This window comes from Haplochromis burtoni, unplaced genomic scaffold (assembly GCF_018398535.1).
Source record: "Haplochromis burtoni strain Fernald_Lab_line unplaced genomic scaffold, NCSU_Asbu1 Contig_23, whole genome shotgun sequence".
Taxonomy (NCBI): domain Eukaryota; kingdom Metazoa; phylum Chordata; class Actinopteri; order Cichliformes; family Cichlidae; genus Haplochromis; species Haplochromis burtoni.
Window position 1 is genome coordinate 2861688 of NW_024582384.1, and position 27751 is coordinate 2889438.

General features: G+C 39.9%; 1 protein-coding gene across 4 annotated transcripts in view; it reads left to right on the forward strand.

Annotated features, from left to right (window-relative positions):
• The window catches only part of si:dkeyp-72a4.1 (uncharacterized protein LOC100148058 homolog), a 113815-nt gene that overhangs the window by 63763 nt on the left and 22301 nt on the right, over window positions 1-27751 (forward strand). The window contains exon 1 of one of the 4 annotated variants that reach the window (XR_006054154.1): window positions 66-501. The exons of 2 other annotated variants lie outside the window; for them this stretch is intronic. The gene's annotated coding sequence lies outside the window, so the exon portion shown is untranslated. Of the gene's footprint in view, window positions 1-65; window positions 502-10319; window positions 23275-27751 lie in introns of those variants that run through there. One more of the 4 variants, XR_006054153.1, reaches the window with a different exon arrangement.

Here is a 27751-nt window from a genome sequence, read left to right on the forward strand (position 1 = left end):
TGTGTGTGTGTGTGTGTGTGTGTGTGTGTGTGTGTGTGTGTGTGTGTGTGTGTGTGTGTGTGTGTGTGTGTGTGTGTGTGTGTGGGGGGGTGTGTGTGTGGGTGTGCTTCTTTTCCTCCCTCTGTGAGTCTGGGAGAGAAGGGGGAGGACCTGAACCCTGCTAAGAAAGAGTCAATACCCCTGTAGGAGTCCACCAGACCATACACACTCTCACTCGCACCCTGACACACACATACATGCACACACACACAGACACACACACACACGCATATACACACATCCATACACACACATGGCCACATACTTATTCAGTCCGCTGCAGGTACTGCAGCCTTAATAAGTTCAGAGCAGACGGACAAAACCCAGCAAGGAAGCGTGAAGTATAGAGTGAGAGAGGGGAGGAGGGATCTCTGGAGTTACTACTTGTTGCTCTTGGTTTTGCGAGTGGACTGAAGATGATTTTCCTTCTGCTTTCTCAGCGGCTGTGGGACCTTGTCTGAGGTGAGCACCAGCGCCACGCTTTTTTCTTCTCCTTTCACTGCCTCATAATTGTGCTAGAAAGGAGAAATAAAAAAAGAACAGGGGGGTAGAGTTACCACTTTTGTGAGTGTGGGATTGCTCTCTTGGTGGAATGGCGCATGGTTGGAGGGTTGGAGTGGGGGGAGCTGAAGGAAAGGAGGTGTGTGGAGGGAAGCTTTTCACATGTCAGGCAAGGATCATTATCAGACTGATCTGTCAGAGAGAGAAGCAAAATATAGGTGGGAAAGGAAAGATTACGCTTTCTTTTTTTTTGCGGTACTGCTGCAAAAGACCTGTAGCATGTGATTGCGAGCTGGGGTTCCAGCAGTGGGGCGACAGTAGATGAAAACAGGAAAAATCAGTTTAAATCTCAGCTTCTCCAGATTTTCTTTGTTCTGGTTAACGGCTCCCTTTCTTTAGGCGTTTGTGCACGCCTCTTGGGGGCTGCTTTACCTGATAGAGCCGTGTAATATAAATTATACATTTATACACCACCTCTGTATGTGTCTGTATGCGTCTCTGTGTGTTTGTTCTGGAGGAATATTCTCATTCCACTACCACCTTGTGGCAAGGCACAGGGTGGTGTTTAACTACTTTAGCCATGTGTAGTCTTCATTTATCAGCTCCTGTGTGATTACAGTGTCCTAGTAAGATAGCAGCTTTACTTGAATGTGCAGCCTCATCATCATTCTTCCACCAACATGTGTTTACATGCTTCAGTCTTTTATCCACTTACATAAGGGCAGAATGTCAACATTTTAGATAGTTACACTTTTGAGGATAGATATTAACCAGTTACTTTTATTTATTTATTTTGGTAAATGATTTTTGCCTTTTCTTTTTTTCAGAGCTTAATTTAGACTCAATTTTGTTGAGTGCCCCCCACCTCCCGCTCTGAAGTAGTAGTGCAATGCTGTGTGTCCGGGTGTGCGGCGTTCATTGTTGTCCTATTATTAGAGCAAGCTGGGCCAGCCAGCAGCTGTGGGGAAGGAAGTAGGTTCAGAACAGCCGGAGGAGAGGGATTACTTGGAACACTGAGTTAAGAGTTATGGAGTGACTGCTAGAATGGCATTCCTAAGTTGGCAGAGTCGTTGGAGAGGGAGATGCGTGAAGCAGAGCACCAGACAAGGACCGGTGCAGATAATAAGAGGGACTGGAAAAACGTAAGAGGGTGGAGGTCAGCAGTGATGTGGACCAGTGCACTTGGCTGTATTTGTAGATCCTGTTTTTGTTGGACCGCTTGATTGCAGATTTGTTGACCTGAGTTTTTCAGGGCGTCAAATTTTCTATAATTTCTTTCTGTATTTTATTTTATTTTTTACAAACACTCGAACAATCCAAAACAGACACAAAGCAGACATTTTCAGCAAAGAACACTTAAAACGTAAAATCTGTAGAATCTTTGCATTTAGTGGCCCAGGCTGGGAGCTGATTAAGTGTTCTTAAGAAGTGAAAGTGAAGGATGTTTGCAGATAGGGACTGACTGCTGTGATAAACTGCCACCGCTCTGGCTAAAGGCATAATAGAATTCCAGTATTGCTCAGTGTCTCTGCTATCTCTCCCTCTCTGACCTTCTAAATCTTTGGTGTGTATTCCAGTGAAGTGTGCCACTCAGCAGTGGTGTTTGATAAACTTTGCTCCAGTGCTTGTTTTCTTGTAGCACGTAACTCTTTGCAGATTTCATTTTGAACTTTATTTTTATATGTATGACACATGCTGAGTTTTCTGTACGTTTGCGGGCTGTGACCTATTTACTGAAGAATGAACTGTTTGGTCAAAATGTGCCGTAATACAATTGTCCCTTGCGCACAGAGATTTCTCCAGATTTTCAGAGCCTTTTGATGATATGATGACTGAGCCTGTGCCTGTCTTTACTGCTGAATGATACAAATCTGAAATAGTTGAGACCCTGTAATAAATGTAAATAAAAATAAGATACGTGGATTTACAAATTCATACATCAGTTGACTTCCTAAATCCCAAACATCATGATTCAGAGAAGATTCAAGATAAACATCTTTTGTCTTGATCATACCTGTTTCGAAGCTCCGATCATTGTGAAATCAAACCACCTGCACCCATTTGTTGTTCTCTTTCCAGCTTTCCTTTACCTTTCCTACCCAGTCCTTGAAAAAAAACCTTGTGTAATTAGGAAGAGTCATAAATCACAGACAGCAAAAGGGGTTTTTAGTAGATGTTTGACAGCAGGATAAAGAGGTGGTTTCACTGTGTATGTGGCTTTTAGGTTTGGGGGCAGAAGAGGGTACAATTACGACATCCAATTACTGAACACATGTTTTGCAGGGCACACTCTGTGCATGCGCTGCGTGTGTCAGATTGTGTGTAATAATCTTCTCGGTGTGTTTCTGTGTATTTCAGATTACATGTTTGGACACGTGAGTACAGCTGTACTCTCACTGCACTCAATGCTCATTGTTATCAAACTCAATTAGCCATTTCAATGTTTGCCCGCTGGATGACTAATCACTACTATGTAATTTCTGAATTTAGGGCTACCCCCTAAAAACACACAAAAAACAAAACAGCAATGAGTCTGTAAGCCTAAATTCTTTATATTGCTTTTGGCATTTTCTGCCTTTATTTAACACTCCAGTACAGAGCGAGTGGGAGGAAATGGACGTGTAGAATAAACATGCACTGTTTGCTAATTCAGTCATTTTCATAACTAATTCAGGAGTTTGTCTCAATCGTCATGGGAAGATGCATGTTATACCCTGTATAGCTTGCCAGCCTATTGCACAAGTTAACTCAGCTCAGTCTTTGGACTCCAGAGTACCAGCTAGAGTATCATTAAAGATGAATATAGCGTTCTTTAAAGGTAAAGCAGTGCAAAATACTCATTTGTGATCTTTGTGGTGTGCTCTAAGCCTTCTTTTTTTTGTTAATATGTGGAGAGTAGTTTTAATAAACATACCAATACTAATCCATCACCCTCAACATTTGTACCACTAAGGAGTGGAGGTCATTTAAGTACCTCAGTCGCTCTTTACTTACATTTGTTTGTCTTGGACAAAAACAATTTTACATCAGACTTCGAACCACCCAAAAGTGGGGCTCTCTAGCTTGCGAATTGTAAACACACAATGCTGCACCACCTTTTAATCTGTAGTCTGTAATCTGAGGTCTGAACACTATGTGTACAAAAGTACTGGGTCACCTACACATTACTGACTCCTACACTAAAGGAAAAAAAAGTTACATGTAAATTTTCTGTGTAATTTTGTTGCACAAGTGCAATGTAAAATATGCGATTTAATGGAATCTGTCAAATTAAATTTACTTGATTGCTACACAGTCAGTTTATATCAAGCATATTTTCCTTAATGAGTCATTTTTTGAATAAATAAACTCAGATGATGCTGCCCTTGAACCACACCTTTATTATTGCCTATTAAACTGCCCGTGGAATAGACGCATGTGCTCTTTATTCGTCTGGTTTCATTCATGGTGGGTTTAAACTTGCTGTGTCGTCATATGTGCAGTGTACCACCATGCTGCGTGCAGATGTTGGTACTGTAAACTCTGATATGTTCAGATAAAACTGGCCTTATTAGACTGTGGGCTGTGATTTTTTTTCTCTTTTTAATCTAGAACTTTATCCATAATTCATTTCCTCGTCTTCTGGAAGCTGTCGTCATTACCGTCTGTCTCCCAGCTGGAAACCTAAAATGAGTCTCATTCAGATTTCATTCAAATGTTGAATGTTGCCGTTAAAATAAAGCTGCTAGACCCTGTAAAGTTTGAAATACAAGTATTGCTACTGCAGTTCTTTGTGGGGAAAATCTGCTATATTGAGCCACAGCAATTTGGGGTCCACCTAAATTACACATGCTCCTTGGGAGACAGATTAATAGATTTTTAAAAAAGATTATACATCTGTGGGTGTTACCAGCTGTACTGTTAGTTACGGGATAATGGTGCATTGGTTGGAACAATCACATCAAATCAGGCGAGAACTTTTCTGTACGGAGTTTGCATGATTTTTGGGGGGTGTTTTTAAATGAGATCTCCGATGTGCGGTGTGGAAGCGAGAGTGTGTCGGTCCGTTTCAGCCCCGTTGATGGACTGGCTGCCAGTCTAGTGTGCAGCCAGCCTTTTGACCTACAGCTGCCGGGATCGGCTCCAGCCCCACAGTTGGTTAAGCAATTAGAAAACTGTAGTAATGTTTAAGAGACTTTCTAAAAACGCAGACTTTGAGAAATATTTTGCGCACTTTGTTTATCAGTTCCCTTCCAAGGTTTATCTTACAGTTGTTCTCTCAGTTTATCGTTTACGTACGAGGACGTACACAGACCAGAGAAAGCATACGGGTGACGTAAGAATGCGGTCAAATATGCTGAGGCGAATCAGAAAACAGGAAACAGGGGAAAATGAACTCCCGCCACAGAGGTTCCCCATTCCCTGCAGTGCACCTCACTTCCTGTCACATAACTTCCCACCACTCATTTTGACTCTTTACACACAGACACACACACACACGTACTTACACATTCCCACAGCTATTTTAATGACAAATAAGCCAAATATTAGTGATACTGATATAAAACCTGCTTTAACAATGAGCTACAGTTGAATGGCTTGTTAGTGTTTTTGTTTTTTATATAGACCCAGCGGTGTGAGACTGCACTGTCCTAGATAGTTACACTCCTCCTGTGTCCTGCCCTCGATCTCTTTGAATAGCTCCACACACAGCAACACCACACAGATGAAAGCGCGCCTGCTCAGTTAGGCGATTGAAGCTGTTCAAATACAGAACTCCAAATCCATCTGTTTCCTCCCTTTCTAACAAGTACCATTTCATCAGCGGAAGGATGCGCAAATACACCCACATGTGTGTGTGCTGGAGAGCGAGACTCGAGAGATCATTGTTTATAAGCTGGGATGTGGATTCCCACACAGAAATGGTGCTGATCAGTCGGATGCCTACGCTTTTATGGGCAAATTATGGGAAACATAATTTAAATGTCTGTTTCAATGGGTTTTTTTGATTTTGCTTTTTGCTTAATGTGTTTTCTTCCATGCATCTGTGTGTGTTTAGACTTGTTGACAGATTCCACTAGCTGTGTTGCCTACAGTGCGCCTCACTGAAAGTGACTGAGATCAGAAGGCACATTTTCTTTTTGGACAGCTCTCTTTCCACACAACAGGAAATTGAAAAGGTGATGCTCACATTGATCAGCTGTTAAAGCTTTAAGGTTTTGCCCAACAAAAACAAACACTTTCTTTTGGTCTATCTGGTTTGTAGATTTCTTTTACAAGCTTGCTGTTACACTTGATTTTACAAACAGAACAGTTTCGTGCTGGTTTCTAAACTAAATATATAGCACAAGATCAACTTTTATACTGCCAGCAACTGTGAACACTTACTTCTCGGTAAATCTTTCTTTCATTCCAGGGACTTTTTATAAAAATATATACTGCTGATCAAGTCATATGAACCAGGATTAACCACAATATCATAAATTACAAGTAAATCAAACCAGTATTCTTCCAAGTGCTCTTGGAAGTCTTCTTGTGTAGTGATTGTGTAATGAAAACAAAAACCTCCCAGTTGTTATGAATGGGAAACTTGCCGTGGAGTCCACAGCTGTTTCTCTGTTCTAGGCTTATAAACATCTTAAGTTTAGGCATTTCAACATCAGAGTCTATGAGACCATCTCTGGAGTTGAAAAAGACAAAGATTGGTATGGCGGTAGGGCTGGGCCATATCATACCGTTCACGATAATACCGGTATAATGTCGGGCAATGATAAGAAAATGAAATATCGTGATAAAATATGGGTAAAACGCGCATGCGCAGTGCCTTTGTTTTCATATGCAAACGGCGTAAAAAGCGTGCTGGCGACAGAGAATAAGAAGGGCGAAACCGGATCGTTAAAAGAAACGGATGAACCGGAATTGGTTTTTAAAGATGCTGCAACTTCAGTGGTGTGGAACTGGTTTAGCTTTCGTCCGTCAGATACACAACAAAGCACTATTTTTGGTAGCGCATGCTAGCGGGATGTTTTTTGGAAAATACGGCACACTTAAAATCAATCCTTTGATTTTTCTGAAAATCGACAGTGCCCCTTATAATCCCGTGTGCCCTATGTATGAATTCTGGTTGTGTTTACTGACCTCGAAATGATTTTATGTGGTACACAGCGCTGGAAAATGTTTTAGTACGACTTTGCTAAGCTACGAACCTGCACCGCTTGATGGGCATTACGGCTATCGTATGCAGGTACCTTGCAGAGTGATACGCACTGTGCTTCAACATAATATTACCGTATTGTGTGTGTATAACCTCTTTTTAAGTTTTGTGGATATTATACATGGTTGTGCTGAGGATATGTTGGCCAATTTCCACTGGAAATGCCTTTTGGTTAAACTGTCAGCAAGGAATTTGCATTTGCACTGTTAAATTTTTATATAACTTAAACAAGCAGCTATTTTTTTTATGTGCATTAAAGTGAAAATACATTGATGGGTTTTTGTTTTTTTTGCACTAATAAAGTTGTGGAGTTCTAAAAGTATTTTGTCTAGTGTCAATTATATCGTCAGTTATATTGTTATTGCAAATTTTCAAATGTATATCGTGATAAATATTTTTGGTCATATCGCCCTGCTCTATATGGCGGTATCACAAATGAGAGCTACCAAATCTAACAAAAACCCATCCTGTATGGTGGGTTTTTGCTAGTTTTGCTAGTCATCTTCTTTGCAAGCTACACAGTCAAGCTACATAGAAACCTGTTGAGTTTTAAAGTAGTGCTGTCAGTGTTAATCTCGTTAAAATGACATTAACGGCATAACCGCATTAACGCGGCAAATCTCCATTAGCGAGTTAACGCGAAGCGCCCCGTGCGTGGGGCTGCACGGCGCTGATGCGTTAACAAGCTAACTGCGCTAATGTGCTAACGCATTAACGAGCTAACCGCGCATAGGGCGATCCGTGTTAACTTGCTAATGGAGAGTTCCCGCGTTAATGCGGTTATGGCGTTAACGTCATTTTAAAAAAAAAAGTATACATCACTATTTTAAAGACAAACTATGAAATACCATCATTATAGTATGGTCGGTGATAGCCACCAAAAAATATACAGCTAGGGGACTTAGTACATGTATTGATTTCTTTCTTTTTTTATCAATAATTTGGTAATTCAGACATGCTACCATTAAAGCTTTAAAACATGGAGCTGTCTTTTATAAAGTGTGGAACTGATCAATTTCTCAAGCTGCAATAAAAGGAACTGCACTTCCTCATTGGTTGCATTTGTTGGTGCCACCGTGCTGATATTAAACAGACCTTATGTTTATGTTTTTTCTCATTATTACAAAGTAGTGCTCCAACCGATGGGAAGGTGGATTCATTTTGATGTTAATCAGGGTTAATTGAAGAGGAACTGAGGATATTTTCTGTTTTATACATTCTCTTACTTTGCCATTGGATCTCAGTACATTTCGTTTAGCCCTGCAGGGGAGCCCAGAAATACCCTGCTGTGAATTTGTACTGAATACAGATCAAAATGATAAATTATGTAAGGCTCTGGAGTACAATACCTTCACACAACTCAGAGTAAATCTCACAGTTGCCAAGTTTGCTGCGTGTGCTGCAGGCATATGGGTTGTTATAAACATAAAGATATATGGAGAGAGGAGTGATATGGTACAGCGAAATTTTATATTGATTTCTCAGATACACAAGGACCCACAGGAGGAGGTACAGGTTTGGAGCTATGTAAGGTAAACCGTAAGAGTGATATAATGGAGCCGTGGGTCCATGCAAAATAATATGCCACATATAAGAAAATATACTGGTAAATGTGATCTTTAGAAGGTCAGGGAGCATTTATTCTGACCTCCAGTGTATTCAATGTAATATTTATGCTGTTCCTTGTGAAGCCAGAGGAGAATATACGGGATTTTCATTGACACCAAATGGGTTTTATTGTCCACAAAGTCTGAATTTGAGTCAGCTGAAGAGCAGACTTCTGATTTTATGCAAAAGCTTGGACACCCCTTGGGAAATTACAGACATTTTTGGTGCAGGGGTATTGTAAGTCATTCTAATAGCATATAGCTTATATAATGAATTCTGGAATAAGCCATCCTGTATAATGTGTTTTTCCACCATCTGCCCCATAACCCCAAAGCAGAATATAAACAGCTGGCAAGGCGGTGTTCTTTAATCGAATACTGCTTCTTTTTCTCTCTTCAAGTACTCTGAAAATTGTTGCTAAAGTCCATTTTTGTCTTCATCTATCATTATCTGTTGTTTAGCAAAACAGCACATCCAGGTGTTCCTTTACATGCTATTGTGACAAAGTGGTTAGGCATGAACTCATTTACCACTTGTCCCTTAACCATATTGATAGTTTATTCCTTGTTATTTTACAGTCAACCCTAATGCTTTAATTTATACATTGCTGGTTTAACTTTGCTTAACATACTACCCAGATTTTTTTTTGTGGTAGTTGCATCCATTACATCCATGCATATGTTTTTTTAAGCAAATACTATTAACCATTAGGTCATTTGAATTTTCTTCTGTTCACGGGCAAATGCCTGGTAAACTATGTTGCTTTATGTTGCTTTGGTTATACTTACCATGTTTTTCCTTTAATCAGGTCCTATATCTAAACCAGGTGTGTGAGAAGGGCTGCCCCAGTACTTCCTGCTTATATAGGGTCATGAGGTCATATATTGCATCACTGGGTGTAACCAAATGAAGGGTTTTTCATTTTGTATAGTATCGTTTATTTTCTTTATAGTCTTTTGAGTTGTATTGTATGCCGTGTTTTACTTTCCAAACCATTTAGCTGAGTAAATGTGTTTGTTAATTTCATGCATAATCTTATTCCTGTCCTTTGTTTAGAATCGTATTGTTTGGTCTGACCTATTTTTTTCGATGGTAGAGACTAATGAGGTTCAGGTGTGTGTAAAGTCCTGTATAAAGCAATTGGGATTTTTGCCTACCAGGTTGGTTGTTTCATAGTAGAATGGAGATGCCAGAAATAAAGTATCCTTAAAAGAAACTTTACTAGTATGCTGATGATGTCCACTTATCACCTTCCTTGCTGTTTATGTTATGCTACCTCACAGCTATAGATAGTGATTTTGTGAAGAGGTTACAGGTGAGGGTAATTTTTCGATGTTTGCACATCAGGACTGCACAGTGGAATGCCCCACCGCATACCTTTCTACATTGTTAAGCTATGTATTATATGTTCGCAGGCTTTAATGTGATGTTTGCCTGCTGTTAACTCTTGGATAAATATTTGGCCTTATCCTTTTTTCTTTTTTTTAGTGGATAAGATGCACTTCTTTAGTCTTTTGTTTTAATTTGTGTGAGACTATGAGATATAATCTTTCAGGATTGTTTTCTTTGGGAATCCTAAAAAGTTTAGATTTTAAAAAGAAAGGGAACTAATGAAGCAAAGTCAGCACCTTTAGAAAAAATTTAGTGTTATTCTTTATTTTCTAACTTACTTTTAATGCTAAACTCCTCTTCTACCTTGTCATTAGTTAGAATGAAGTAAAAGGGAGCAGTGGCTATCAGGTTTGAAATTCAAAGCTGTGCTTCTTTGGATTTTTAAAAAAATATTGTATACTGGGGGTTCACTTAAAAAAATAAAATTACCCCCCCCCCCCCAAACAGACAAAAAAAAACAACTGTGACAAACATCTACCTATCTAAATATCATCTTGGCCCCGTGGCATCTCTCACTGTCAGACCTGATCGTCGCTCTGCAGTTCACCTTTTTTTTTTTTTTTTTTTTTTTTTTTTTAAAAAACCAGAAATAACACTTTTTAGTAACCCTTCTTCAAAAATGAGCCCAGCAAAAATGCTCCAAACGCTGTGAAGCTCATGTTCCTGTTGCTCTTCCATTCCTTTCTCTGTCTATGCAAAGAGAACAAAGCAACACTCATTCTGTTGTTTAGGACTTGTAAGGTAGTCATTTTAGATACAAATATGTCACAGTTGTTATCTTTAATTTACACTGATGGCTCTTGTGTCAGATAGAAGTCGCAGGCATAAAAGTTACAAGGCCACCCGCTTAGATCATGAGAAAATATGCACGACCTCATCTTCTCTGTTGATATTGATATTTGCTGCATTTTTTAGAAACTTTTTTTTGCTATGTTCAATTGCTCTTCAGGCTTCTTCAGCAGCTTCCCTTTTTCTTTTTTTTTCCCTTTTTGATAAGCATCAAGCAAAAAAAAATGTGGGAACTCTTGCTCGAGCTCGGAGTGAGGAACACCTCCATCTGTACTGTTCAGCACCCAGCAGCAACACCACTGGAGTCTGTGCGCTGTGCGAGACACTGTGTTCCTTCAAATGTTCTGTGAGTTTTGTTTAACTTGTGCATATGACTTTCTCTGGTGACTTTGCAGTTATAATATCCAAAACCCCTCTGGGAGAAAATCTTTGACTGTTCCCAGTTGATTGTCGTCTGTTTTCTGGAGCTTAATACAGCCCAGGCCTGTATAAAGTACACATGTGGGCCTAAATGCGGGGGTGCTAACACTTTAGAGCCAATTCTCCTATGTATGGGCGGGGGGTATGGTTTGTTTGAATTCAGGGGCAACATAACTGGTAGCGTATCCCCTGTCCAAGTGTTATTGACCCATTGATGTAAGTCAGCTTGATTGGGCGGCACAGCTTGTGGGCCTTTGCTTGTGCTTTAAGAGGACCGCCTCAACAAAGTCTAGGCTCAGTGTTCATGCATACAAATTCTTGCAGTGCACCGACTCATTGTAGCCGCCACAGTTGGAGAAGAAAGTGGGTGATTGCATGCCAGATGCAGGTGAGAGACCCATTAACGGTTGGCACATTTGCACACATCAAAGGTCAGTGGTTTATGGATAGAGAAGCACTACCCCTGGGTATCGCTGCCAAATCTCTAGTGACCTCCGTAACCTCCCTCTGTGGACCACTTAAATTCCACATGGCCGTTTAACAAATTATGCCTATTGTTCATATGACAATGGAGCCTCTGTGACTGAATGGATAGCAGTGACCCTTACATGGGCTGTGACTGAATTCCACGCATTCCAATATGAAGAATGTGAAGTGGAATTAAATAAAGTACGAGACACATAAAGATTTTATTGGTCTTCTTTAAGCTTTATTTAAGTAGAGTTCTGTGCAGAGGCTAAATGTGAATGAGAGCAAAGAGAAAGTGAGTAATTAAAGGAGAAGTGAGAAAATGCTTTTTTATTGCAAGGGCAAAGTTAGGAAAAGAGCAATAAAAAGCTGAGGAATAGCGTTTTTGAGGAGGATAATTTGAAGCAATACAGTTCTGCTTCTGTAATGACATGTTTCTCTACCCAAAAAATCCAACTTCCTGGCTCTGCCTGTCCTCTAATGTTTTCTGTCTCTAGAGCTGGTCTTGTCAGAGAAAAGAGAATTATAGATTCCTGACAAGAAAGAAAATGTCGTGTATGCTATTTTAGAAGTGTGTATGCATAATTTAGCTACCTTGGTTGATAGCTGTGAAGCAAGAAGACTGACAACACTTTTTTGTATACTGTTTGACATCAGAATGAACAAGCTTTCAGTACATCATGTTCAAATGAAAGTTCAAATGTTTGCTTTGAAGTTAAGTTCCAACCACAAGCTTTTAATGGTATATTGTTCGGTTTATTTAGTATAGAAGTTTCTCATGCGGCACCAAGCACACATTCATCAAGAGTTGTATAAACTAAATGTCGCAAGGTTGACAAGTGGTTGCTGGTGGTTGTTGCCAGGTGAAATCGGTTGCAGAGTAATAGATTTGTATTTTCTAATTCGTTTTTATTTTAATTTCATTTTGACTTTTTATTTTTAATTCAGTTTAGTTTTATTGAGTCTCTTTTTTGTTTTAGTTTAGTTTTTATTACTAACACTTTATTAAAGTGTTAGTTTCAGAGGCAAGATTTAGTAAAATTTAGTACATTTTAGTAAAATCAGCACTGGTGTATATAATACCAATAAAAAAACAAGAACATAATTTTATGAAAGCAGTTGAGTCTCAGTCTTGTGAACATCTTGTGGTTCACAAAACTGTATTAGTTGTTTTTTTTCCAGAAGTTTAGTGTTTTATTTTTGTCATATTGTGTCTTTTAGTTTGTAGTTTAGTTTTAGTGAACTACCATTACCCTGGTCGCTAGCAGATTGCTTTGGTGGCGTGTAGCTTAGATGGAAGATGGCAACTTGTCTGCAAACGCTTGCCAACTAATAACAAAGCAGTATTAAAACTTGAAATATTGCAACTCAAAGTGGAAACAGAGAACTTTTACCTTCAAGTTTAAGGTTGTTCGCCAACGCTGCAGCTAAAAAACTTTCAGAAAAATTGTACTTTCAAGGCCACCAATCACTGAATGCACATTTTTCAATCACTGGTGGTTGCCAGGAAGTCACTTGCTGGTCTCTAGACCCGTGTTATTGGGGCCTTATTCACCCAACCCTACATTCTCACACATCCGAAATAGCAGACAATTTAGTTGTGTGGTTTGTTGTCATGTGATTGCAAAACCTCAATAGTGTTTGCTTGAAGCGCTCTAAAACTGGCTCTGAAAACACTTATACATATATATTATCCTTTCCAATTGTTTTAGCCTTTTGTCCACACATACAGAGTTTTAGGTCAAAGAAAGAACTCCAGAGTTGATGTGTAGATGAGGTAGACTTGAGTCTGTGACATCTGAAGAGAGTACAGCACAGAGAAGAAGGTTCGGATTGGTTTGCTTTGTGTTCATTTGTGTTTTTATGTGAATGGCGATTTTTTTTTAAGCCTTTATAATGACATGATTATTTATTTATTTATTTGAGGACTTTTATTCTTCCATTCCCTTCCTGCAGGAACAGCGTGGTATTTGACATTTAAAGGGGACTTTTCCATCTGGATTATATAAGAAATTGCTAAAAGGAGATGGAAAGTGAAAACCTGTGGCAAGCTTAACATGTATTATGTGTCTGTGCGTCATGCTTAGAACATGCATTTTTCCACAAAGGATTGATCCCATTTGCTTGAGTAAAATCTCAGTGGAGTTGATGGAGATGTGTTTGTACTTGTGAGTTAGCGGGTTGCTAGAATCTGACCAGCAGTCTATGGCTCGATTGGAACAGATTTTGCTATGTAAGCGTTCGCTTAAACATCAACAGCAGAGTATGGGCTTTTCATACTCTAATCCTTACATTGTCTCTTTGATATGCGTTGCACACAGCCGTGCACGACTGTGTTCATTTACTGTCAACCTGCATGTTGGTATAGGAAGGACAGAATAGTAAAAGAGTGAGGTGGTCAGGAGGGAAGCCTCCAGTATAATGACAGTATGCTAATAAGTTGATCAGCAGGCGCCTGATCCTGCTCAAATGGAACACAACATGTTCCATAAAGGCTGTCATCTAAGCAGCTGTGCAGAATGTAACATTGTGATCAGGCTATAATACCACTTTCTTACTCAAAGTACTGCAGAACCAGAGTTATTTTAGTTTTGTGCTTTCCAGTTATTAGAATTTTCTTTCCTTTTTTCAGTTTAGTTTCATTTCAGTTAGTTTCCAGAGTGAGTTTGCTCTTTTCAGTTTTGTTTTTATTCTTTGAAAGTTTACTTTCAGATTTATTAGATTTAATAGTTTCGAAGTGAATCTGTCATGTAATTATAAATTTTCAGGGGCTTTTTTAATATTCACAGTAGGTATTTAAAAAAAAAAAAAGCACTTTTTGGAGACACAGTCGAGTACACTGTCGCAAGTATTAATAAACAGATGCACAAATCCTCAAAAACTAAAACACTGGTCAAAAATAAAGAGTATCACAATGGACTTTCTCTGTTAAGTCGGGCTTTCTGCTGTCGGGTCCGTGTGGCTTCACATAAAAATGGGCATTTCACGGGTCATATGACTCTTTTTCCACACAAAATGATCCCCCTGAGTGCCGCCTACTACAGTCAGAGACATTATCAAATGAAGATGATAACATGGTGATAAAACCCTGTAAAGGACATAAACAGTAAAACGAAACACTGTTGCAAATAATGCAAGTTAATCTGGTGATTAGTCACACAGAGCAGTAAAATCAACCTTTTAGTTTGAGTTAATTGCTTTACCGCTGAGTGCCCTGATGCAGTTTAGCAAGTTTAAGAAGTTAAGTTGATTCTTGTATTGTTTTTTCTCTTTTGAACCTAGAACCTAGTTTGCACAGTAGTCATCTGCTCAGTTTTTTAAATAGTTTATTAGCAGACAGAGCCGCTGCTGTGTACTGGGATTGCAGCCCTGGTTTGTGGCGGGTGGTATCCTAACATAGCTGAGCTATGCAGCCAATTGTTTTTTTTATACCTAATAAAAATTTTATTAAATACTTTGACCATCTAGTATTTCTGGAGCAAAGCAACTTTGAAATATCCAGTCCCATTCAGCCAAGCCAACTTTATTTATAAGGCACTTTAAAAACAGCTAGCACTGACCAAAGTGCTGAATCTTAAACAAGAAAAAGTATAAATACTAAAAATAAAAATACAATAACAGTAAACAATATAATAAAATTAACAATTCTATAATGGGTTTAAAGCCAGGTGGGTGTTCAGACTAGATTTAAAAATATCGACATTGAGGAGACCTTTCTAATTTCTAATGGTCACTATTGTTCCACAATTTGTGATCTGCAAAAACAAATAAAAGAATTTTAAAATTAACTCTAAAATGGACAGGCAGCCGTGAGCAGTGAGGATAAAATGGGAGTACCAGTTGAGTTGTAATAAAAGCATGGATTTCACTGCTGATCTCACTTTAAAACCCAATTTAGTCTTAATTCAGTTTTATTTATATAGCACCAAACCACAACAACACTCATCCCACGGCACTTTATATTGTATAGTAAAGATCCAACAATATTAGAGAGAAAACCCCAACAATCAGAGGCCTACTTTGAACAAGACCTTGATGACAGTGGGAGGGGAAAAACTCCCTTTCAACAGGAAGAAACCTCAGACAGAGACATAAATCTGTGAGAGGATTTCGTAAAACCATGGCAGGCTGTTCTCCAGGGCTGAATTAAGCCATAGTTTTGTGTTGTGTAGTGTTCTTTGTTTTTTCAAATGCCTCTCTCCTCATTCATTTAATAAAGGCTTCAAAATAACTGCTCAAAGGTGTTACCACGAAAGCTGCCGAGCAGCGAGACTTGCCTCTGGAAGGACTTTCAAAGCAGCTGCTTGTTACTTTACATAATGGATATGACTGTGCATGTGCCCTTTGTGGCATTTTAATATTACATTTGAAGACAACACTGTCAAAGGTCCCTCTGTGCTTTTCTCAAGTAGCTGTTTCATAAGCGAAGGCTCCCTCTCATCTCTCTCCCTTCGTCACTGCTGATTTGCGCTCTTCCTCTAATCAAAGCTTAAGAGGAGTTCATCTCCTCTCCTCTCCTCCCCCTCCATCTCGCATATCTGTTTGTCTCTGGCCAACGGTATCACACAGGCTCGCCTGTTCTCTTTCTGTCTCTAGGCTTGTATAATGAGCTCTGCTTGGGACAGGACATTCTGCAGTTTGGCCTTTTACTCTCTGGCCAAGAGGGAGTGGGAGGCATGAATAAGAGGAGGAAGAAAAGAACGCATAGATAGATGTAAGTAGTCTGTCACTATAGCAGCATACAGGGGTAGGTTGAATGTGTTCAAAGAGAAAATTTGGATCGGCTAACTTAATTACCCTCTGCATGGAACAATAAAGAGTATGAGTAGGTTGAGATGGTTTCACGGTTCCCCGTCTCTCTGCTGTTTCATGATTACAGTCCTGGACATGAATCCTGCATATCATGGTAAACAATAGTTTATTTACTTATATGTTTAACCAAAGGCTGATACTGTGTTTAAAAGTCTGTCATAAAAGTATGCAGCATTTGAGTTTTTCCTACACCGTGGCACAAATAGACTGTTGTCAGTGTCACCGAGTTGTACATTACCATGTTTTCCAGTAGGGGTCAGTGTTGATACAATTATGATCTACTGTTTAACTGAATCGTAATTAAGTATTGTATACATACTGACTCCATTATAAATAAAAACATGCACTTTTCATAATATTTGGATAACATAACTATTTTTATAGGAAAACAGAATTATGAAAATATTTTGGCAACATTAAAAAAATTTTAATGTCCATTTTAAGAGAAAACGTAGTGAGTCAGTAATGCCACAGGCCTGTATATAACTGTACATTGTTAGCCTTTATTCGGAAGAGAGATATAGAGGAAGACAAATGATACGCAATGTGCTCCTTGCTATCTGATCAGTGCTTGTTGGCAGTAGCTGGGTTCAGGCTGAACACAAAATGAGACCGTGGCTTATGAGAATGTGGACGTTGCTGATCGCTTTAAAAAGAAGCTGAAGACCTGCCTGCTATTATTTAGTTTTGTCCATTTATACTGTTTTCATTGCTGTATCTTACTTGATATTGTAGAGCAGCTTGTGACTTTTGTTCTTGTTGCTTTTGATAAGTGCTGTATAAATAAACGTACTCCCTTACTTGTAGGACGAGTTTGTTGCTGTTTACACCAAATCCATCGTGACTTTATTACATATAATAAAGTCAAGCTGTCTTTTAGAGGGGAAGCTATGATCTGCCCAAGGAGACTCCAGCAGCAGTAGCAGTAGCCATCAGTTTCGGCCTATCCACTGCTTGTAATCCATACTAATGCATTTCTCAATTTCCAGATGAACGAGACACTCAGTCCTTGAATCTTTACGCTTTCTTAGAGCTGTCTAATCCCTGTGACTCTGTCTGAGATGTTTCGCTTTTAATGGCTGGCTGTATTTGAGCAGTAATGGCCACTGTGCTCCCCTTTTCTGTGTTCGACCCTGTATCCGTGTGGAGACAATAGAGTGAGCTGTGTTGAGAATCAATACGTCTCCCTTTGTCTTTTTGTTTTGTGCGGAAAGTGGAATTAGTTCCATCTTCAGAGCAGCAGTATTTTAGAGAACAACAGGCTCACTTAGTGCCTCTCTGGGTTTTAGGTCTCACTTTCAGAACTCTGAAATGTCATTGCTCTTACCATCTTAACACTGATGGTTTAGGTTGAGTACACCTTGCTAATTACACCCTCTCAAGTAAAATACTCTTGTGAAGTCAGAGTTAGACAAAAGCAGAAACTTGTAAAGAAACAGAGTGAAACATTAGTCTTTAGTGCTAGTTGGACAAACTTCTACTGTTCTTCTATCTTGGATACAATGTGGTCAGTTCAACAGGTCACACTGACTTCACATTCCCCATGTGGTGTTTTCACTTCTGTTTCTCTCAGGTACCATTCAGGCATCTTCTACTTCATTTTCTAAAGGATTTTGCTGTTGTGTTTGAATAAATCGAATAATTTACCCTTATTTACTGTAATACACCCTCTTACATCAAATCTTGTTGAGCCCATTATTCGTTAGTCGAACACAAGAACACTAATAGCCTTTTTCCAGGAGTACCTACTTGGGTCTGCTTGGCACAGCTTTTAGGGTTTTCCATTAGGTGGTAGTACTTGGTACCAGGTACTTTTTTAGTGCCTACTCGACTGGGGTTCCAAGTGATCTGAGGCGATTCGAAAATGTGACGTCAGCAGACTGCATGTCACTGATTGGCTAGTCAGTAGTATCACTTGTTGAGTCATGAGAGCTTCTCCTTCACAAAAATCCAGGCCGCTAATTTTGAAACCTGAAAATTCAGGAAATAGCTACACAAAAAACAACATGGTGGTCCTTGAGTCTGACAAAAAGCCTTAGACTGACCAGCACGTATACCAGCGCCTCGATACCCGTTGCTGTGGCGTTCGTGTCTCATAGAAATGATGTCGCAAGACTTTCAGTCGCATGCTGTAACAACCATAAGCACATTACGTTGTACGAGTTTGTAAAGGAAAATGACTGAAAACAAGTCAAGTCGAGTGGAGCAGGCACTAAAAGGCTAAAAGGTTTTGCAGGACTCCACCTGCAGACACCATTTTGACTCTTGCTTAATTCTTTCTCACTGCCCTAAATGGCTTGTACAGTCAGTACAGTCAGTGCAATACATTTATCATGATAGATTGAGTCATTACTCTGTCTGTACACTGCAGGACTTTTTTTTTTATTTAAAAAGCCTTTTCCACTCTGCTGCTCTTGAGAATAATCAATTCACGTGGCTGACTGACTGGAAAATAGTCACTTAAATAACTCCTAGTGATTCTTGGGTTTGAGGAAAGGCTGTCAAAAAGACTGTAAAGAAACTTGCACATCTGTATTATCTCTATAGTGCATATTTGAATGTTCAAGTAAGGTAAATAGAGCAGGCAGTTTTTAGATTTCATGTTACTGTGAGCTAGAATGACCAAAACCAACTAACACCTAGCCCCAAGTAATCGAAAACTTCCAATAAACTGCACTGCAGATTTTAGTTTTCGTAGAGCAATTGGAAGAAAATTCATCACAACTTGAAAATATGTTGATTATTGTTTTGTTTTTTTTATAAGACCTCAGATGTCCTCTAGACCGATGAAGACCTGTCTTATCAAAAACTAAGTACACCTTTTCAGCTTTTAAAAGATTTAAGCAACAGCCAGGTGCTACTGATCAAATTTACTTCACCACCTCTATAAGAGCACTGATCTGGTGCAGGAATGCGTCCATACAACGCCACAAGGAGTGACCCAAGAGCTACAGTTAAATTTCATGACAGTAAAATTAGAAAAAGACTGAACCAGTGTGGATTGTTTGGAAAGCCTCCCCTGTCTAAAAATAGCATGGCAAAGTTACATCTGAATGTACCACAAGACGTCAGGAACGATATTATTTGGACAGATAAAACCAAGGTGGAGATGTTTGGACAAAATGTACGGCACCACATTTCACCTCATAACAGTGGTTAAGCACGGTGGAGGAGAAGTGATGAGTTGGGCACCTCATGGTCATTGACCTGACCTCTGTATTGCCTCTGTATATAATTCGAGAGTCAAATATGAGGCCATCTATCTGGCAGCTAACAGCTGGCTAAAATTGGGTCATGCTAAAGCACATGCAATCTCAAGCACATCAGAATGACTTGAAAAGGAAAGAACCAAGGTGTTGCAATGCATCAGTCAAAGTCCAGCTCTCAGTCTGATAGAATACCTGAACGTCATGTCAGGAACTTAAGAGGAGCTATGTGATCATTAACAAAAAAAAGTAAACCTTGCACATATCCTGATCAGTCATGCTATAAGCTTTGTTGACAATAGATAGTTTGGTAGTCATTTAGTATTAAAAAGTACTTTGCAATTCCAAATTATATTGCTGCTGGGGGAACTCTCCTTTGATTGTTTTTTTAAGCTGTTATTCTCAGATTTATTAGCATTTTGTTCTGGAGGTCTTATTTTGAAAAGCAATTTGAATTCTTGCAATGTTTGCTATATTCATTAGTACCTGCGAAAGCTTATTTGGTCCTTTTATAATGCAAATGTTTTTAGCCAGCATACACATTAAAATGAAAGCCTGTGGTTTACTTTACTTTTTTCTTGGCCTTTCTTCCTTTTGGCCCTTTGACTGCCCACTGGTGTGTTTGTCATCGAGGCAGAGGGGAGCCACCAGCTGTACACGAACTCTTCCTGACCCTGGACTGGCTGTCTATAAACTCCTGGCTGGTCAAACAAGAACTCATTGTAGGTAGCTATTCCCACAGCGACTATCATGCTGGCAAGATCAATCTGCTTTCAAATAAAAAAGAAAGCGGTCCGGCCTTACACGCGCCGCTTTTGTGTGTATGAATAACACTCAACTGCCATATGAGTTCAGTAACCTTACAGACTAGGTTTTTAAGACTTTGCGTGTTGTGTGGTTATTGCTGCTTTCACCTTTAAAAGTACAGAAAATATGTACACTCTTCAGGGGTTTTTGTTTCTCATGAGCTCAGTGGCAGCAATGCAAAACCTGGAGGCAATGCATTTCTCCTGCTTTGCAGCAGGAGGCTCTGGCTTGATACTGAGTGATGTATGCTTGCTAAATACGCTCTGTGGGACCTCGGGAATGCCTACTCTATGTTATAAGACATACAGGCACAAACACACACTGCTATATTGTGTCGATGGGAGTTTATGGACTGGGGTAATGACAAAAACTCTTCACAGCATGCAGCGTTATGGTCCCCACTGCTCTCACTAGCAACAAGCAGCATCACAGTGAACAATTGAGCAGCCACTGAAGGAAGGAAATGTATTGCAGAGCGCGAGTATGAGAGAAAAAGAGAGGAAGACTTTGATTAGGTACAATCAACACAGAAATCCGTTCATCTTGGAAACCATGGCAGACTTTGATTACAAGAATGTATAAAATTGACCTTTTTTGAGCTGTTTATGATTGTGTTTCTGATTAGATATCTTGATTTTTATAAGTGTCTTTTTTGGTAATAAGTTTAACTTAACTTGTGAATTTTTAGTCAGTTTCCAGCTGGATCTAATAGCTGTTTTACATGAGTGGAGCTGAATTTTATTATTTATTTATTTATTTTTGGGGGGGTTCTGCCTTCAATTTGTAATTAGATGGCTACAGTGAAAAAGTTTGGGAATTCGGCCACTATTCCTCTTGAAAGTCAGCTGATAGATATCGACAGTTAAAATGACAGCGCAAGTGTATAAACAAGCAAATAAACAATGAAATCTGTTTATGTTTTGTGCGTCTGAAAAAAAATATTAGCCAATATATTAGAATATTGGATTTTAAAATTCACACATATCAGTATCTGTATTGTTCTTAAAAATCCTATATCAGCTGAGCTTTATCCATGAACGTTCCCGCTACTTCAGCTTGCTCTGACGACTTGAAAATCAATGCAGTTTAACCATAGATTTGTCAAAGTAACCCAGCTTTCATTCAGAGGATCATAACTGGGGACAAAAGTCTGATTCCCAGCTTAGAGACAGACTCCAAGCAGCAGTCTTTAGTGGAAGAAATCATGGCATATAAACCTGAGTATGGGCTTGCAGGCAGGACGTTTACCACAGACTATCTACACCGTGGCCATGTCCCAGGGAGTTTTTTTTTTTTTCCCACACCAGTGCAGTCTTTGCTCATCACCCAACCTGTTTGCTCCCATTGACTCACCCAAATAAAATTCAGGTTGCTGGGTGGCTGTTTTGACAAAGTGGATGAGATGGAAGTCCAACTGGCCAAAACATGACTGGAATAGGAGCGCTGGAAACTGTGCTGTGCTTCACAACGGGACAGCCTTAAAGGGGCTAGAGGAGAAATCAGTGGACTTTGTTGGGACTCACTGTAGTCTCTTTTAAACATATTTTAACAAGCACGCAGTTAGATCTGCTTAGAAACCGTACCCAACATCAGAAAATGAGTATTAGAAATTTCCTGTGAAGTGACAGGTGAAACCTGTTTTATTTAAACACATTACATCATCTACGTTTTTGGAGTCACGCCAAGATCTCAAGAGCTCTGTAAGGTATTCAACAAAAATACTTATTTTCAAGGGGTGTCTCAGCAACTAACAGTTATTTGAAGTAAATCAGCTTTCAGGACTGGCTTCTCCAGAAAATCCAGCTCTGGAGCAAGTTTTTTTTTTGTATGAATTAGCCTTATGTGAAGTCAGGAAGAAGCTAAAAGCACTTCCATAACTAAGCCCTAATGTGCACACATGTCTGCATTTGTTCCATTGTATTTAGATGTGGACTATAGGCCGTCTTCTTCATAGCATGCAGTGATTGGCTGCTTTATCACTCTTTATAGCTTATTTACATTTGCTTCTGATAGGCTGTCACTCCCAGGCATGCTTTTTTTTGCCTAAGGAGGCAAATTAGTGGCTGAAGTGTAAAACCTGGAACATGACTGAAAAAACTGGATCCGGAGCCACTGAATGTCAAAGGTTGTGACGTTTTATTAGCAAGTGTTGCTTCCCGCTCCAGTTTGTCTTGTCTGTGTGTCTACAGCAGCTTTAGTTTGATTGTGGGAGGGAACTGAAACCTGCTGTGATCTAATAGCTGGCTTGTTAACTCCATTCCACTGAAGGCTTTGCCTGTTTTCTAGGCATCCCAAACTTTTTCCCCCTGTTGTTCTCAGCCACATAGCATGTTGTCTTCTCTACACTCACAGGATTTGAGTTTCAGGGGGTGAGGACAGTTGTTTTGACTGTAAAGCTGTGTGACAAATTCTCCTTCGCTCCTGTTTGAATGTGAGGAACTGGCTTTGTGACTGTCTCTAAAATTCCTTTAGTGCACTCTTGCACTGGGAGCAGGAACAGCTTTCCTGTCATTCAGGATACACGCTCACACTATTCCGGACATCATGCCTTTGGGATCTTTGTGTGGGAAACTTTGAGGAGGGGGAGTGCTCAGAGGTTCAGAGCAGTAACCTGAGCTTGTGGGACAAGACACAAGTATTGGAGCTGAAGTAAATGTTCGATGGATTAATGTTCTCTTTCTTCAGAGGGAAATGGTTTCACAGTGGTGGGGATTTTGTTCTGACACTACCAATGAGGACTTGAGTAGATGTGAATGTCTCCAAGAGGACTCCTGAGTGAAATTTTGTCATAAATTTGAGTTGTGATCCATGAAAACCTCTCCTCACATTTTTCTGCGCTGGTAGCACCTCAGGAGGACTTGGATTTTAGTGCTGTTCATATTTTTTGTGTCGGATTCGGAGTGGGAAATCACACCATGGCTGGAGTTACAAGGAAGGGATCTGGGAGACCCTCATACTACTACAGATTCCTGGGCAAATCCCGACTGCAGCGTCAGCGGAGCCGGTCACGCAGCCGCACCAGGCCGTCTGCCAGCAGGGGTAATAAATACTACAACTGCTAAAAAAGAAAAAAAGCTCACCATGCAGCATTTTCAACCTCATGTACACAATGTTAGTTTAGATAAAAACTCGCTGGCAGGGCATTAATACTCATATAATCCGTGGCATTTCCTCTTTTCTAATTTTTGACATCTCTTCTGCATCGCTCATAGGAGAACTTCTCTTCTGGTAGCATTATTTTTAGTCCTGGCAACAACAAGCTGTGTGCTGCCGCTCATGTTTGTGTGTTCCTAAGAAGAAGTTTGAGTTTGTCAGTTGACAGTTTGGCGGAAATATTCACAAAGTGATGCTGCTCTCACATTTCACCATCAAAGCTGGGAAGCTTGCAGTTCATCGCGAACCTGATGAATTCCACCCTGTTTGGGCACTCTGCCCGCATGTGTGTTTTTTCTTATTAGCAACCAAGAAAAAGCTTGAAGTCTGTTAGTTTTTCTGCACTGCATAACTACTTTGTCTTTATTTATTTTTTTGCCACTCTGTGCCCTCCAGCAGTGTGTTTGTTCACTTTGCTGCTTCTCTGGATCACTGTACATAGTGCTTGCAGTGTTTGAACTGCAAGGTTCTAGTGATTACTATGTGATTTACTCTGCAGTGGATGTGATGCAGAAGTTTCTAAAGTGAGGATAGTTCAGGAAAACACGTGGGTGGCTCTCGCTCACTGAGACTTAATGTTGTTTGTGCTCCATCTCTTCTATAGTAAGAGACGGACAAAGCTGGACCTGAGCGTGAGAACGAGACGAATGCAGTGTGTAGGTGCCTGCTTTGTACGTCTTCGCTCCAGCTGATGAAAGAGATGCTTTGAAGTCTCCACTCTGTGTCATTCACTCCTCCAAAGAGATCGCGCACACGCATGCATGCACACGTGCATCGAGTTTAAGTACAAAGGCACACGAAAACACGCTTTGCCTTGATCTCTGTGGCTAAGTGCAAGCTCCTTGCACAAAAAACTTTTACACACAGGCTGCAGATTGTTACGGTGACACAGACGGGTAAAGTCAGCAGTACTGAAGTTACATTCCCACTTCTGTTTCATTTGGGAAAAAAAAGAGCTTTCATTAGCTTGTAGGGTTAAATAAGATGCATATGCAGTAAGAAGAACAACATATGCTCACCGGCCACTTCGTTGGCTGCACCTGTTCAGTTGCTTGGGAATGCAAATAGCTGATAAACAAATCGTAGGGAAACAACAAGTGCATTTACTTGTGCAGACATGATCAAGGGGGATTGCTGAAGTTTAAACCAAGCAGTTTTCGGCATTTTCAAATTATGTTACAGTTTGCACGGGGTCACCACAGTTGGACAATAGAGGTTAGGTGCAATTTTCTTTTTCCGTCCCAGTGTCGCCAAGTGCTTAGTTGTCTGATTGTTGGGGTTTTTTCTGAATTATTGCAGGGTGACTGTTGTTGTGATTTGGTGCTGTAGGAATTGAATTGAATCTTCTGATGGCTGCTTCCAGCAGGAAAACACACCATGTCACAAAGCTTAAATCATCTCAAACTGGTTTCTTGAGATTTACAGAGAGTTCACTGCACTCAAATGGCCTCCATAGTCACCAGACCTCAATCCAGCAGTGCACCTTTAGGATGCGGTCCAACAGGATGTGCATCACGAATGTGCAGCTGACAAATTTGCATCAACTGTGTGATGCTATCATGTGAATGTTTCCAGCTCTTTGTTGGATTTATGCCACAAAGAATTCAGGATGTTCTGAAGGCAAAAAGTAGTCCAAAGCCAGTACTAGGAAGTGTACCTAATGAAGTGGTCACTGCATGTACGTATGTAGCTTGTGAGATGAAGTAAAAATAAAATAGCTAATTAAATCTGATGACATGTAAAATCAGCTACATGTTTACATGCAGTGTAACCAGGTGCACATATTTCAGTATTTTTTGCTGCACCGTGTTAGCAGACTGCTTCAGAAGCTACTTGTTGTCCACCTTGTGTTAAACCAAAAAGGAAATACTTTCATTCCTCAAATGAAAGGTGGTGTGTTATATTCTATTGAGCTAGAATATAATACACCGCGTACTTCTGCAATGAATTCAGCCCATTGTTTAGTTTACTTCGACTCTTTGGAAGAAGAGTATGAAGCTGCTTTCACACACTGCAGAGCACTGTAGCCCTGAACTTTTCTATACGTCACCTGACTCATATTAACCGGCCTTTAAACCGCCACCCTTCTAGTACCAAGTCTTTGTGATGTCAGATTGTGCAGGTGTGCAAATAGTGCAACTAGACATCTGAGCCTTCATTGCTTGTGAGTGAGGATCTTGTGTATTTGCAGTGGTGCAAACAGAATAAAAGCCAAGCTATATCTCACCTAATTCTCCAGAGAGGCTCGAGCCTTTACTAATAGAATAACATCGTTTTTCCTTTTTAGCACAAATGTAACACTTTTATTTTCATGCAGCCAAAAACGGGAGCCTGAATCAGTGCTATTGTTGCTCCAGATGGTTCAAAAGTTTAAATGAGCAAGTTTTGGCTTTGGCAGTCTTGTAGCTATTTCACAGCATTAGTGTGGTTAAAAACAAAGTAACTCTTTGTTATGCACATGTATGTTACGGCAGAGAAATCAAATCTGTCTTGGTGAAATCAGATTCAATTTTTTTTATTTCTTACAGTTATGGAAGGTTTACTGCAGAAAGTGGACGGTTGCCTTCTTACTTGGGTGGCTGCACTTATTTTTGGTTCTTTTTGCACTGTCTTTGCAACTAGTAAGTATTTTAGCTTTGTCAGTCACGTCTAGATTAGCCGTACATTCTCTCGTCTCATCCAGAATGAGTGCATTACCATAGAACAAATAGTACTACAACCACATAGTAGATTTTCTTTAATTTGCTGTAATGAGATCTGTCGGGAGAGAAGAAATAAATAAGAGGTCTCTCTGGTAAACACTTTAGTGTGCCTGAAGCAAGATGAGACGCTATTGTTGAGATGTGTCTCACATGTGAAGCGCGGCAGCAAAGCATGGAACAATAAAGTTTTGCTCACACCATATCTTGAGGAAGGTGCTGTAGCCTCTCCTGTCTATTGCACAGTCAGTGGCACCGATCAGATGGCAGCTGCATGAGCTCATGTGTTATTGTTTTCTGAGCGTGCGCTTGTCTGTGCATTGTTATCTGTGAATGGAAAATTTCAGGAAGGTTCACCCTCAGAATCACTCTGGATCTGTTTCCTCTGCTCTGCCAGGGCTGGCGACATTTACATACAAAATTATCGCTCGTCTGAAAAAGGGAGAGCGGCGCAGCCTGTTCTGACTTGCGTGTATTGGAGCCCCCCCCTGCAATTATGTAACTTGCATCTGAATTGTCCCCTGATTGGAGTACTGACTGTTTTTCACAACAGAATCCTTCATTTATCGCCTCTGTGTCAGACAAAGAGTCTTTGCATTACACAACAGCTTTAAAAAAAGTTAAAGGTAACTCTACTGAACTTTTTCAGCCTCCTCAGAGAGATGTTTTTGTTCGGTGGAACAAAGTTGGGCCTTTGAAAACGATATCCTCCCATATTGACACATTTCTAACAGCAAAGTTGAGCTGTCATTAGTAGATCTTTCATCTACAAATCTGACAACAGATATCAGACTTACCTAAAGAGTGTTTTTGGAAAGTTTGGATCTTTCTCTCCCTCCAAATCTGCCAGTTACTCTGAGATAGAAATGACTTGACTTTTTTTTTTTTTTTTGTCCATTGATCTCAGTCTGCTCTTGCATATTTTTTTTCTCCCTGACTTTTAAAGTTGGCAAAACATCACCTGAACACCACAGGAAGTGATTCTTTTCTCCCAGTCCTTCTAGATTACCTTGATTTTCCTTTCATCTGAGAAATCTTAGTGTTTTAAATTAGTTTGAGTAGTTTTAACTTCCCTAACCTTCATCCTGCTCCACAGAGTGTAAAAGAGATTTGTATTTTTGCCTTGTATGTCAGCCAAATTGGTTTGTGGATTGAAGTGCAGTTATCATCTTGGTTTTTTTGGGTTTATTTTGTGATGGATGTGACAAGTAAGAGGTGGATCTGAATGAGAAAACGATGACACTGTATGCTCAAAGGTCAGTTACAGTGTAACCAAGGTAACAGTATTGTAAATCTGCTCTATCAAATGAAACAAAATCATGTTATATTACATAGACATTTAACTCAGGAGCTTATATACTCAGGAAAATGCTTGAAGGTACAGTCAGTAATTTTTTGAGGGCATTTAATGGAAAAAGGATATTGTACTCATAAATAGACACAGTTACACACATCTATTAATAGACGCACGTCTTGTGCGTCTATTAATAGATGTGCGTGCATTAATAGATTTGGAGTGAGTTTGCGGTTTGTGGGAGCCGCCATGTTAACCTACCATATTTGAATACTGAATTCTCGCCCGGCATTGACAGCTGAGGTAAACTGTGGACTGACAGCCTTCTGTAGATGGGGGGGAAAAATTGTGGGGCAGATCTGGATCCACT